This window comes from Cavia porcellus, unplaced genomic scaffold, assembly GCF_034190915.1.
Source record: "Cavia porcellus strain 051 isolate PalLab524CR breed Dunkin Hartley unplaced genomic scaffold, mCavPor4.1 scaffold_32, whole genome shotgun sequence".
In the NCBI taxonomy this organism is placed as follows: Eukaryota; Metazoa; Chordata; class Mammalia; order Rodentia; family Caviidae; genus Cavia; species Cavia porcellus.
The window spans coordinates 42,424,446-42,438,042 of NW_026947515.1; the positions used below are offsets into that span (position 1 = coordinate 42,424,446).

The following is a 13,597-nucleotide window of genomic DNA, read 5'->3' on the forward strand; positions in this document are numbered from 1 at the left end:
ACATCAGAATACAGGCCATCTACAAGTGTTCAGAGTTGAGATGTGCTGCCCAGTAAGATCAAAGTTCTCTCAAAGACAGAGGAAACCAAGTCACAAATGAAAATGTCAGAGCTAGATCTCAATTTACAGACTTCTTTTATCCTTAAGACTTAGGAACTTTTGTTTTTAAGTGAACTTCCAGGAAAGGAAAAGTTCTTGAGTAACTTGTGTGTTGAAACTGCAGTATTTGGGAGTTTTTTGTTTGTTTTTAGTAGTACAATTCTAAAATCTCAATTTCCTTGTCTCCTTTTGGTCTGTCATCATTATCATCATCATCATTATTATTATTATTACTATCTTCTTCTATCTTATCTCAATGTGAGGATAAAGGATACATTGGAACCAGAAATTAACTATGAAAAACTTACAGAGAAAATTGTCACTCAGCTGCTAGGAAAAGAACTTAGAATGCTAATGACAGAGTTTGGTAAAAGCTTTGGTGTTGTTGTTGTTGTTGTCATAGTTAAAGTCTACCATGGGTACTATTCTCAGTACTTTGATCCACAGAAAAGTGGAACATGGAATTCTATTCAGTCAGTCATGTCTATGGGCGAATCTCTGAAAAGTGACATAAGACACACCACACTCTCAGAATTGAGTAACGCCCTTCAGATGACGGGGATGTCCTGAAATAAACCAGAAGTTAAGGAGTGGTCTCACTGGTCAAGTAAGCTCACAAGCTCTTTTTCCAATCCTCTTTGGGGAGCACTCTCCAAAATTTCTAATCACAAATTGTTATTTGCTTTCTCCCACACGATCCATGCCATCCCCTTACTAAAATGAATTTAATTCACATTAAATTCCTCTTATTTTTAACCCTTCCATTATGACCAGAATTTTACTTGTACCAAATTGTGGTTCCATGGACTGGGTCAAGCGTCTTCTCTGTTCACACCAAATGTGACTTGAAATTCTCTAATCCTCCCTCATCCTTGTTTTCCTGATCTGCAGACAATCTCAGTCAGAAAATGTGGATGGAAAATTTCAGAAATGAAAACAAGTCTTAGGTTTTAAATTGCCATTCTAAGTAGCGTGATCTGGTGGTTTCCTGGTTTATCCCACCCAGGATATGACTCATTCTTTGTAGCATGCCCACACTGCACATGCTAGTCACTCACGGGGAGCTGAGAGAGGAGAACATATCCACATTTTTATTATTTTTATTTATTTCTGTTGTTATATTTTCAGTTTTACTATTGACTGTTAATCTTACTGTGTCTAATTTATAAATTAAAAGTTATCATATATATATATATAAACAGCATAAAATATACAGGGTTTAGAATTATCTATGGCTTCAGGAACCCACTGGAGGCCTTGGAATACATCTGGTAGGACTTCTGCAATATTGGAAAGAATGTTTTATATCAACCCTGGAGCCGAGCCCAGTATGCTATCCAATACAACTGTGTTTATTTCTCATTCCCAACCTTGAAAGCTCAGTAATTATATTTGATTTCCTAATACTTTTATATTAGATCTACTGATAAGTCAGAAAGAATCAAACATAGCAGGTAGCTTGACCATCGTGAGATTGAAATTTGGAATTTACTGGGACACGGAAGTGGAGGCAAGGTCAGTCAAAACTTCAGGGCACCATGTGGGCACATTGTAGCTTTCAAAGATATTGATCACTTCCAAATGTCAAAGCCAGGGCCACACAGAATATGGAATTATTAGTGATATCCAGCAGCATCTAGTAAAAGTCCTGGATTCTCTCCTTTCCCTTATTTGAAGGAAACACTGCCAATTTGCTACAAAGTTTGCAGATTCAGATAAAACATGAAGTGTCTGCTTTTTGTGGATGGTGTACCTAGGCTCTCTCTTTGTTTCTGAACAGTAAAGTAAGAAATGATCATTGGCCTCTTCCCACATGCTCTTTTAAGATCAAAAAACCCACCAGAATAAAGGACTAAGGTGACTGCTTGGGGCTTCTGGGTGTTACGAAAGCTGGAATAATCAAACACAAAAATCATTTTGAATTCCTAGATTAACTTAAATTGAAAATAGTAGAAAAAATTAGCAAAGATTTTTCTGCCTGGAATTGGACATTCCATTGACAGTTTTGTTTATGCCTCTGGCTACTTTTATTGAATTCCTGAATGTTGGCTCAGGGGATAGAGAGGGACGGAATGGCTTGACTGTCTTTAAAACTCTAAGCTGTTACAAAACTTGAAAAATTAATGCACCTTTTTTGAGCGAAAATGTAGTACAGGTACAACCTGTAATAATAACGACAATAAATAGAATCACTGATTTCATGGAGTTACTTTTTCCCCATTATTTTCAAATGGTTTCTTCTTGGAACAAAGGCACACACACACACACACACACACACACACACACACACACACGAACGCGTGCGCACCAGTGATTTGCCAAATCCTTTAATATCATTTTATTTCCTTTTCACATTCCTTTGGACTGCATCAATCCATGCCTGAAGGCAAAGAAAGAGGAAATGGTGTGTCTCCCAGGTCTAGAACGAAAGTTGAAATCTCAGAGCACTACGGAGTGGGGGGGGGGCTCCCTCCTCGGGTCTCTTGGCAACCCCCTGACCCCTCCTCCACAGATCTGATTGAATATTATCTTTCCTCTGAGGATCTCAGACAGAAAACATGCCCTGCTGTGCCACAGAAGGTCCCTGTTGGCCTCTCACTGTAACTTTCCCTGGCTGGTTGAAGGGAGGTCAGTGCACTCCTCCATTCTTTTTATTTTTAAATTGTACAGCTGAGATGCAAATAAAAGGGTCAGGATGATAGCCATCATTATCTTTAGTCTAAATAGGCTAAAAGAACTGTGATAGAAACCCGTGATCCATTCTTGTTTTGAGGCTACAGCTCAGCCCACTGAAACTGCATGTGTCACCAAGAACGTGATTTTAAAAAAATCACTTTTCTTAATTGCTTTCAAATGAAGGCAAGTCCTTTCATTTCTATCCTCAACAGGAGTGAGTGAAGCAAGCATCCCTCGATACCGCTGCTTTTAAGTAGAAATAGGTGCAGGATTTATCAAGGCAGATGGCTGTGACATAGAACACGGGTGAATGAAGGTTTCTCTGGGGGCTGCAGAGCCGTGTACCCACTGGGGCAGCCCCAGTGCTGTGTAACGGATGTATTTCCTGCCCTGCTTACCTCACTTGGGTTCTGTAACCAAAGAGGTCCCTGCTGACACATTCCTCCAACACTTTTAAAACCACATTTCCCATGAAGGTCTTTCTGAGGTAAAGGAAAGGTTCACATGAAGTATAGTGAGGGGTCTGGGTCAAGTTGCACTGGGAAGTTTGTTATGATTCACACAATTCTGCAGACCCTGCAGACAGATCCACTCTGCCCCAACATGGCAAGTGGAGAGCTAAACGAGTTTGCCAGTTCCTGCACAAGGCTTGGCCCTGGAGCAGAGACAGAATGAAAACCAGGACCCACAAGAAAGGCTGTGTTGGTGGTCAGCCTCTCTAGAGGTCGGTGGCTTAGAAGGCCTAACTGATACTACCAACAGTGGCAAAAACTTACCCAGTATCTATGTTCTGTTGTGCATCATTTAAAAACCTGAAGCACATACTTTCACTGAACTTTTACAGTTCTGTAAGTCTGATGCCTTCGCTATCCCATTTTACAAATGAAAGCAGAATAAATACAGAGTGCTACGATTCAATTTTTTAATCTTTAGAGAACTCAGGTTATTTCTGGGTATTTGTGTATCTGGTACAATAACACTAGCCATGCAGCTACAAGGGAAAACCGTATCTTGAGATCCCAGTGATCTTGATCATTTTCTTTCCTAGCTTCTTTTGTAGTTTTATCTTTTTTTGAATCTCTGGACTCCAACATGTAGAGCATGAACCTATTTCATGGCCAGTCCCAGATTTCATGCACTGGCAGTAGCTTCTGGAAGGAGGAACCTCGGGGGAAACGGAGGTCCAATATTTCGAAATCTTCTGGCTAATAAATGTGTCTTCTCTGGGTGTGGCCAAAGCCTAAGAGGCAGGTGAGCCGGTTTATGTCCAGCCCTGCGTGGTGCAGATGTAGCTCTGCTGGACACTTCCCATGATTTACATGTGGTTTGTCCCACCTAAAAGTCATGTTGAAACTTGATCCCAATGTGGAAACATTGGGAAGTGGGGCCTTTAATAGGTCATTAAGGAGGCTTAATGCTTTTACTGAGGAAGTCAATTCTTGCTCTCACAGTACTGGACAGGTTGTGGCAAGGCAGTTTGTTGTAAAGTAAGTTTACCTTCTTCAGTTCTTTCTTTCTCTCTTGCTTCCTCTCTCATCATGAAACCTTTCCCACTCATGCCATTTGGCACTCTGCTAAGAGCCATGATACAAGGTACCCAGAAGACCCTCACCACATAACTGAGGCTGCAGTCCTTGGACCTTTAGTCTCTAAAACTGTAAGGTAAATAAAATGTTTTTTGAAAGTAGAAACTATTTAGTCTCAAGTATTCTGTTATAATAACACAAACCCTAGTGCTTTGAAATGACCCCAAACAATAATTCATTAGTACACTTACTGAGAAAACTTGCTCTTTGGTAGAATGGGGCCATCTGCCCTTCCTACATCATTGCACACCCCAATAGTCCTGATCGTTTATATTATGAAGCTAATTCCAATAATTTTGCACTAGGCAGATGGGCTAGAGATTCAAAGAAGAATTTCATCAGAGATGAGTTCCAATCAGAATTTCTTTGCTTGATCTAGCTCTGGATTATTCTATCCCAGGTTTGAGAATGGTTGTAATCTCATCCGAGAGCCAAAAGCAATATAGAAGGCAGATAAGGGTTACAGTGCAGACTAAGCAGGGAGAGGAAGATGGTCACCTGCCTACTGGCCAAGCTACCTACAGCTTTGGCAGCTTAGCCTAGGAGTTAGAAAAACTAAATTCATGGGAAGGTGGAAGGGTAGGGGTAGGGAGGTCACGCATATACATGGATGAGGACCAAAGTAGCATCTCAGCAAGAAATTGGTGGGTTGTGTAAGTGTAGAGCTCTTCTGTCCTGGTGTACATCAGCTTTAAATCCTAAATGAAATCTGTAGGAAATGGTATATGTTTAGAAGCATTGGTACTGGAACAGTATATAAACTGATGTGCCAGGAGGGATGTCAGAGAAGACAAAGACAGAAGACTCTGTGAGGGGTGTGTGTGTGTGATTGCTGCTGTTTTTATTTAAATAACTCAAGTGTGTCAGGTGTTTGGTTGTATCTCAAGAGCAGCTTGGAGAAAAGAGGAGAATGGAAAAATAAAGGGGATGGAATAACCAAAGTGTGACACATGAGAACAGGATCCTGCAGTAAATTTTTCCAGGGAAGAGCAATGTGGACATTGATTCTGATCAGAGCAGCCCACAGAAACACAATCTGATGATGATCTCCCTTAGAAGCCAGCAAGTTAAATTAAAAAAAGGCACAGTTCTATATAATTCACCTTTTCAAAAGCAGAGACTTTGAAGATAATTTCAGGTCAGCAAAGAAATCGTTTTTACTTTTTAGGAGAACACACAAAAGAGAAATCAGACACAAAGCATTAGAAATTCAAGCCATTCTACTTATGAAAAAAATGAGGGCCTTTTCTTCACTTTCACAAATCTTTTTGGGTTGGATAAATAATGCTGTCTGTGAATGGCTAACAAACTCAGCAAAGGAGGATGGATCTAGGTTTTTATGGCAAAAGGATAAATAATATTACTGAATGGCTTTGTGACTGCATTTTGTATGGGGGACATAATGGGGTGAGGTTTCCAGGAACTTTGAGACTGAATTCCCTTAGATACATCGATGCTAGAGTTGAAGGGATCAGTAAACTTGAGAGCACCTAAGCTACATTAGTATTTACTTTAATCCTGTCTTCCCCAAGTGAGAAAGCACGTGGCAGACAGACATTAAGCTAGTCCTCCCCAGCCCTACCTCTGGGTATACACATCTCTTGCTCTTGAGTGTAGACAACACCTTCTTCTAGCCAATAGAATATGGCAAAGGTCGTATTACACAATGGCTAAGAATGTGTTACTAATGTGAGATTTAACCTTGCTAACCTGATGAAGCAAGCAAGGGGCTACTTTAAGGAAATCCACATGGTGAGGACCTGTCCATGGCTTCTAGGAATGCTCAGAGCAGCTTCTAAAAGCCAAGATGGGTTCCAGCTGATGGGCAGGAAGAACTGGATCCTCAGTCCTAAAACCTCAAAGAGATTAATTGTGTCACAAACTTGAATGAGCTTCAAAGTATGAGAGTAGAATCTTCCCCGACAAGCTTCCTAATGAGAATTTGGCCCGATTATTATAGCTCTGTAAGCCTTCAATCAGAAGACCCAGCTAAACTATAACTGGACTCCTGAACCATAGAAATTGCGAAATAATAAATTTGTAGGAATTTGTTTTGTAGTGATAGTACAGACATAAAATCCAGATAAAAGAAATAACCTATAGTCAGCTCAGTATAATTCAATATATACTTATTTATGTCCTCTGTACTGCTATAAATGGAATTGTGAAGACATGTTGAAATCCTATAACCAGCATACGAATTTATTTGAAAATATGATCTTCACAGATAAAATCAAAATGAACTTATGTTCGATTAGCATAAGCTCTAAACCAATGACTTTTCTTCAGTCTACTTGGGCTCTAACCCAATAAAATTTAGAGAGAGCACAACCCTACAAGGACAAAGATAGAAATTGAACTGAGGTTCTATAGTCAAATAACACCAAGGATTCTGGTGACCAGGAGAAACTACTACAGAGATACTGGACAGATACTTTCTCAGAGCTTCCGGGGGAGCCCACATCTTGCTTTCTGATTTCTGGTCTTCAGAACTACAAGAGAGTAAATTTCTGTAGTGGTTGACCTGATTTGTGGCAATTTGTTAGGACTGCCCTAAGAGATAGATCCCCACGTTCCCAAGACTCCTAAATCTGGTTTCTGCCAATATAATTGGAAATAGAGAGATAAATAAATCTTCTGCAAATGGGAAAGGGATGAAGAGATGAGGCAAGGAGAATGGGAGTAGGGAAGGGAATGAACAAGAGATGTGTTGCGGGCATGTACCAACGCCTCATGAGGAGTGTAATCGTTATGTACGATGAATACATACTAATAAAAATTGAAAAGATAAAATTACTCCAAGGAGTTAAAAAAAAGACTCCTAAATTTATGTTAATCGAAGTGATGGGGAACTAGCACAGAATTCAAGTTGTACAGGTGCAAAAAGAAGTGGAAAAATAAAGACACAAACCGTGACCACAACCATTCAACCACAATAAGCAGGTGGTAGGTGGGGTTTACTGCTAGTTGTTAAGTGAAACATTTATTTTTGTCATTGGACTAGGACCCCGGCACCATAACAATCTTGTTTTTCTCAGAATATCTCCCACTACTGCACACAGACAAAACTTTGTTTCCTTAAAATATCCTCTTTCACACATTACCAAAGAAGATAACGTTGAATTATAAAATATAGCCAATTTAAGGAGAAAATAGAAAAAGAAGGGGGAAAAAGAACAGATGCATCAAACAGGTAACAAAATTTTTGCATGTCTATATCTTGCAATCTTAGCAAATAATTTGAAGACAACAATATGCAGTATACTAACAGTAGTAAATTTATTATCCTGTTTTGAAACTTTATATTACTGTTTTTAGTTTTGGTTACCTTTCTCTCTTTAAAATAAAAAAGTCTATAAACTTACAAATAAAGGTCAAACTAGAAGACAAAAATAAGATCAAGTTAAATATTTAATCCTGGCTATATCAATAATCATAGTAAATATAAATGGCTGGTGTACCTCAATTCAAATTCAAAGGTTGTGACAGAGGAAAAGCTAGACACAATAACATCATATCTGTAAAAAGCATGTTAAATAATGTATAAATGAATTGAAAGCAAAAAGGCAAAATAACTTCACCATGCTAACATCCCAAAAGACTTGCTGATCAAAATAAATCCAATATCTGTATTAACAACTAACTGGTTTCCTGAGCAAATATTACTAGGGATAAAGATTATAGTAATAAAAAGATAGATTCGTCAAAGAAACATAGCAATCCTAAATGTATCTAATGTGCTTAACAGAATTTTAAAATAAATGAAAGAAAAGGATTAGAACTAGAAGAAATACTAGGAAACTTTTTGCAATGTTAGACACATACCCATTATGTTAATTATGGTGCTGGTTTCATGCATATTACACCTCTTAAAGCCTGTCAAACTATGTATTTTAAGTATGTAATATACATAACATGTTCAATTATGCATCCAGAAAGCTATTATAAAAGCACAGTGGAAACCTGAAAGAATAAGATGAGCAAACTATTCAGAAAAAAATGGCTTTCTTTATCTTACTTTTTTCTTTCTTTTTTTACCTGGGATCGAACTCACAACTTCACATTTGCCAGGCAGGCACTTATGCTGCTGAGTGAAATCCCCAGCCCTGGTCTTCCTTTTGAAGCAAAAGTATTTGTTTGGAAATTTAAAAAAGTGCAAGTGTAAGTGTGATTATTTTCATTTTAAAGAATAAAAGATTAATCTTAAAACTAAAACTAATGTTCACCTCATCAACAGTACCATGATCTTTAGGCCATATAGTCGATAAAGAATTATTAGTGAATAACTACCCATGTATTGGATGAAATTAGTACAATTTGTTAAAGAAAATACAAAGTAAAGTTTATTTTTTAAACAGAAATAACACTGCCTAGAAAATGTGCAACCTAAAATGTTGTAAGATATGTTTTAGACTCTCTCAATTTTTAGCATTGAAAACATGTACATTGCTGTTATGTAAAAAACAGGAGAGCCTCGTGAGGTGATGCATTTTGCTAAACACATTTTAATGAGAGTTTATCACCTTAAGTTTTAAAAGGTAGTGCATTTCATTATGTATAGGTTTTCTTGTTTGATTAGAGTAACCTGCATTTAATACATCAACAGTTTCCAACTTAAATTCCCACAGTAGCAGAAAATGATGCAGAATTGAGAAAATACTCAGAGAAATTGTTTGAATGAAAAATCTTAGCAGCTTCTGTAAGAAATAACCAAGAACTTAGGGTGAGAAACAGAAGACAAAATAATTCCACTGAGAAGCAAGTTGATGAATTCTTTCAGGTGAGGAAAACAGGAGGCTAAAATATTTTACTTTGAAGCACATAGAAACTTTCCTTTTTGATGACTCAGACATAGAAAAATATTTCAGAGGAGTTTGAAAGGATTGTTTTAAATATTAATGATCATCAAAAGAAGCCTCAGAACTTGGACCTTCAAAAAGACTTCCTCTTTAATATAGCATGTATAAAATATAATTTTAACTTCAACAAATATGAGGAAACAGATATCAAATTAACAACCACCACCACAAGTGGTCTTTCAGTTTCTTTTCTACTAAAGTGGGAAGAAAATAAATAAAAATACACAATTGAATTGACTAAACCAAACAATCAAGGGAAACTATTAATTAATTTATTTATTATGAATCTTAATGTTTTTCAAAAGCCATAGGAAACCCAGATTTATCTTTGAAAAATTAAAGCTTTTCATTTAAGAAAAAACACAAAACTGTTTAAACAGCTTGATTGCTATATAAAATTCTAATGGTCCTAATCCATAAAGCCAGAGGCTTTGTTAAGTTTTATTTCATGGACTGTAATTCCTATTTCATGGTAAACATCTTTATCTTATGGTATTGCTCCTAAAGACTAACTTCTTTGAGTTAAGATTTTGCAGTGAACTGAATCCATGGCTTAAAAACATTCTGACAAGCATAGAGCATCTCAGCTTGTTAACCCAGTTTCATTGTTGGTAAAGGTTAAATCAGCTCTCCTTAGGCTTTCCCTCCAAAAAGAGAAGCTTGTCCACTGAAATGGTATTTTCTATGATCATTTCACCATCCTTCTTCCTCTAGAAACATAAACATAACCAGCAACATTAACCAGAAACATAAAATGTGATTGTAGACTCTTTCTGCACTAGGAGACTGCATAACTGGAATGCATCGTGTTCATAAAAAGAATTTTTTAAATAAAGTGCTTTGTTATGTTGCAAAGGTATTATTGAAGATAGTTTGTTGAACTTAGGTGTTATTAAGAGTGTTCAGGGATAAAGGTAGAAGCATTCACCTTACAGGGACTGTCTGTGCCTGCAAGAGACCTGTCCAGACCCAAATTCGTTAGATTTCCCCAGGCCATCAGTTTGATGGGCTTTGTATTTATGTTTCTTTATGAATAGTAGAAAAATCATTTAATCTACTCCCTGGTGACCCATTATAGAAGCTCAAGGATTTATGTAATGTCACAAGACAGTTTAGGTCCTAACCAAACCCCATGTTCTGAGACAGCTAAGGTTATCTCTGTATATAGTCTCACAGCTCTGCGATGGGGAGACAGGTGGAACACTCTACCAGGTAGCCCAGGATGTGAACTTCCTGTTGGACGACATGAAGCAGAGAGACTAAGTGATCCCCATCCTACCCATGACTTGTTTCTGCAAACAGAGGCACAGAAACTGCACAACAACAAAATAGAGCTTTAGGACTTGAAAACTTCCGCTGTGTATTTGAGTAATCATCTACTTTCAAGGTAAAGTAATCTTAAAACATAATACAATTATCTCAATTGCATAATTGTATGCTAAGAAGCCTGGAAGGACATAGGAAAATAACAGTGCACATGTATATAAACACACATAGTTAAAATGAAAACTGAACCATACCCTACTTAATGTGGGTTAGACATTGATTAAGTACTTAATGTTCTAATGTAATCTTTAGTACAACTTTATATCATGGGAGTAATTTTTTTTTTGCCTCTTTACACTTGGAAACTGAGGACAGGGACATGCAGAGAGAAATGGACAAAGACAGAATTCAACCATCCACTCTTCCAGTGTATCCATGCTATATACACTACCCACCCTTTTAGCCATTTGTCCATCTAGGTTATTAAGTCAACTATCACCGTGTCAAAGTACATATGTTCATGTTGCCCTTATTTGATTTTATATTGACTCCAAATACCAAGAGTAGTGATTCTATTGGTTTAAATATACCATAGAAAAACTACAAAGTCTGCCCTTTAATGTGAGAAAGTACTGTTATAATTGTTCTATGGTATTGCTAGCTCCTGTTGTTAAAATCTTATTGTGCCTTATTTATAAATTAAATGTTTTCAACAATGAGTATACAGGAAAAAATCTAATACACTTAGAGTTTGATACTATTCCTGGTTTCAAGTATCATCAGGAGTCTTAAAACAAATATTCCATAGATAATGGGGATCACTGTAACAGAAAGTCACAACTCATGAATTCTCAGTATGTGTGGTTTCCTAAATAAGGTTTAAGACTTCCTCCCCATTAAAAAGTAGGGTTGGTTTCCAAGTACTGAGGTGGTCTTGATTTTGCTATTGGTAGCATTTGTGTAATCTTCATGTCAGCAAGGATTCAGGAAGATCCCTTTGCTCACAGTAAGACTTTTATGAAATGAAAACTGTGACTGATAGCTGGATTCGCTTTTATTCACAGTGGTCTTCCAAAGTGGGCTCAAGTCCAGTATTCCTTGTCTCTTCAGGGTAACAGAGAAAGCACAAAATTTAAAAAAAAACACAGGGCTGTGTTTATGATCATGGTGAGTTTGGCAAACTATCCTGGAGTGTATGTTGATAGCTTTATTATATAAAATGGATGTCACTTGAAATAATGGGTTATGGTTTTACATAATTTTTCTTTGGAATTTTGGTTCTGGGTGGGAGTAAATGACCTAGATCTTTCACTCAGGCCCTGCAGTAGATTGGAGGGACATTCAAATAGTTTATAGTCTCAGAAAGTGCCCCAAATATCCCAAACAAATATTTGTCAATACCTCCAATCAAAGGGCGATTGAATATGGGAAAGGCTGGGAAAAAATGCCCAGGGACCAGTGAGTGTGGGCACCTTGGACGTGCACTTTCTGTGATAAGAAGGAAAATGAGCAAGTTGTTCAGCATGAATAGTTCAGGTATGAACTGAGAAAATCAAGATCTTCTTAGGTATAGATACATTAAATTTTCAGGATAAATGAACTGCAGAGTTTCCCAAACATGGAACGTTTGAAAGAAGAAAGCAAAAAAGACAAAGGGTTAACTCATTACTTCTGTACAAAGAAAAAGTGAGAAACTAAGAAAAACCAGAGGACAACAAAAAACACGAGGATAACAAAGGACAAGGAGAATGAGAAGAAAGTTATTCAAAGGGCGTTAAAGAAGAAAAGGAGATGGCAGGAACAAAACCTTTGAGTTAAGAACTATGAACGGAGAAAAAGGATTCTTCCCATCCACAATCCACTAGGACAGCTATTACAGAATTGAAAACACCATAAAATAGGAAATGTTGATCATGATGCAAAAAACTTGCAGTTCTTTTGTATTGCTGGGGGGAAAACAAAATGTCATGGCTGCTGTGGAAAATAATTTGGCGGGTCTTCAAAAAGTTGAAGATAGAATTACAATATAATTTAGCAAGTCCCACCCCTTGAAGTGGAGCAGAAGAATTGAAAATAGAGAATCAGCAGTTAAGTGTGCACTCATGTTAATCACCAATATTTCACCAAAAAGTGAAAATGATTCAAAGTGTTATGCTTTAACCTGTATTGTTATGTTGTTATGCCCCCTTTTATCTCATGCTCTCTCTTATTCATTAAAAAATCATTTAATTTTTTAAAAAAATATATCAACCAATAAAAAATGCTCCTGGTTCTATAGGGAAAAAGAAACTCTTTACAACTGTTGGTTAGAGAGTAGATTAATATGAACACTGTGGAAATCAGTGTGGAGATTCCTCAAAAACTTAGGATTAGAGGTCAACCCAGGTATTCCCCTTCTGTGTATCTTCCCAGAATGATTGAAAAACATCACACTACAGTGACATATGTGAAACCATAAGGTTCAAAATATACAATAGTCACTGTGAAATGGAAGGAAACTGTTTAATAAAAAGAAGAAACTAAGACAGGAGAAAAGAGAAAGGATAGAAGGGAAAAAAAAGTGCAAGTTAGTTATACCATTAGTGTCACTTAGTTCACTGAATAGGAAAGGTTGTGCTAATATTGATTGAAGTAATTTTTATGCCCATATTTTGTACTTGAGTGACTAAAGATAATGTGTGATTTATTAACAATTGTTACTTTTTCATTATTTTGTTGTGAAAATTTGCCTTACCTTTTCTTCTTAATATTAATAAATAAAGTAAAAAAAAAAAAGAAAATGACTCATGTTCACTGATGCGATGTATAATAAAACATGTATAGGTATAGATATAAATATATATATATATATATATATATATAGATATCTACATCTATACATCCACATATACGCACATATATACACACATATCTACCTGTATCTCTCTCTATATCTATCTACATATCCATACATATCTATATATTATATATACACATATAACCTAAATACCTATATTATCCATATAGATATATAGATAAATATATCTAGAGAGAGAGATGTAGCATACTATAGATAAACCTTAGGGAGAAAAAAAAATCATGCTAAATAAAATAAGATAGTTACAAGAGGAC

At 36.7% G+C, this 13,597-nt stretch overlaps 1 long non-coding RNA gene across 1 annotated transcript; it reads left to right on the plus strand.

Moving 5' to 3' along the window:
* The first annotated feature begins 7,386 nt into the window (after window positions 1–7,386).
* Window positions 7,387–13,250, plus strand: LOC134474386 (uncharacterized). The gene is made up of 3 exons (XR_010045227.1): window positions 7,387–7,554; window positions 10,389–10,607; window positions 12,077–13,250. It is a non-coding gene; the product is annotated as an uncharacterized LOC134474386 (long non-coding RNA).
* The last annotated feature ends 347 nt before the right edge of the window (window positions 13,251–13,597 follow it).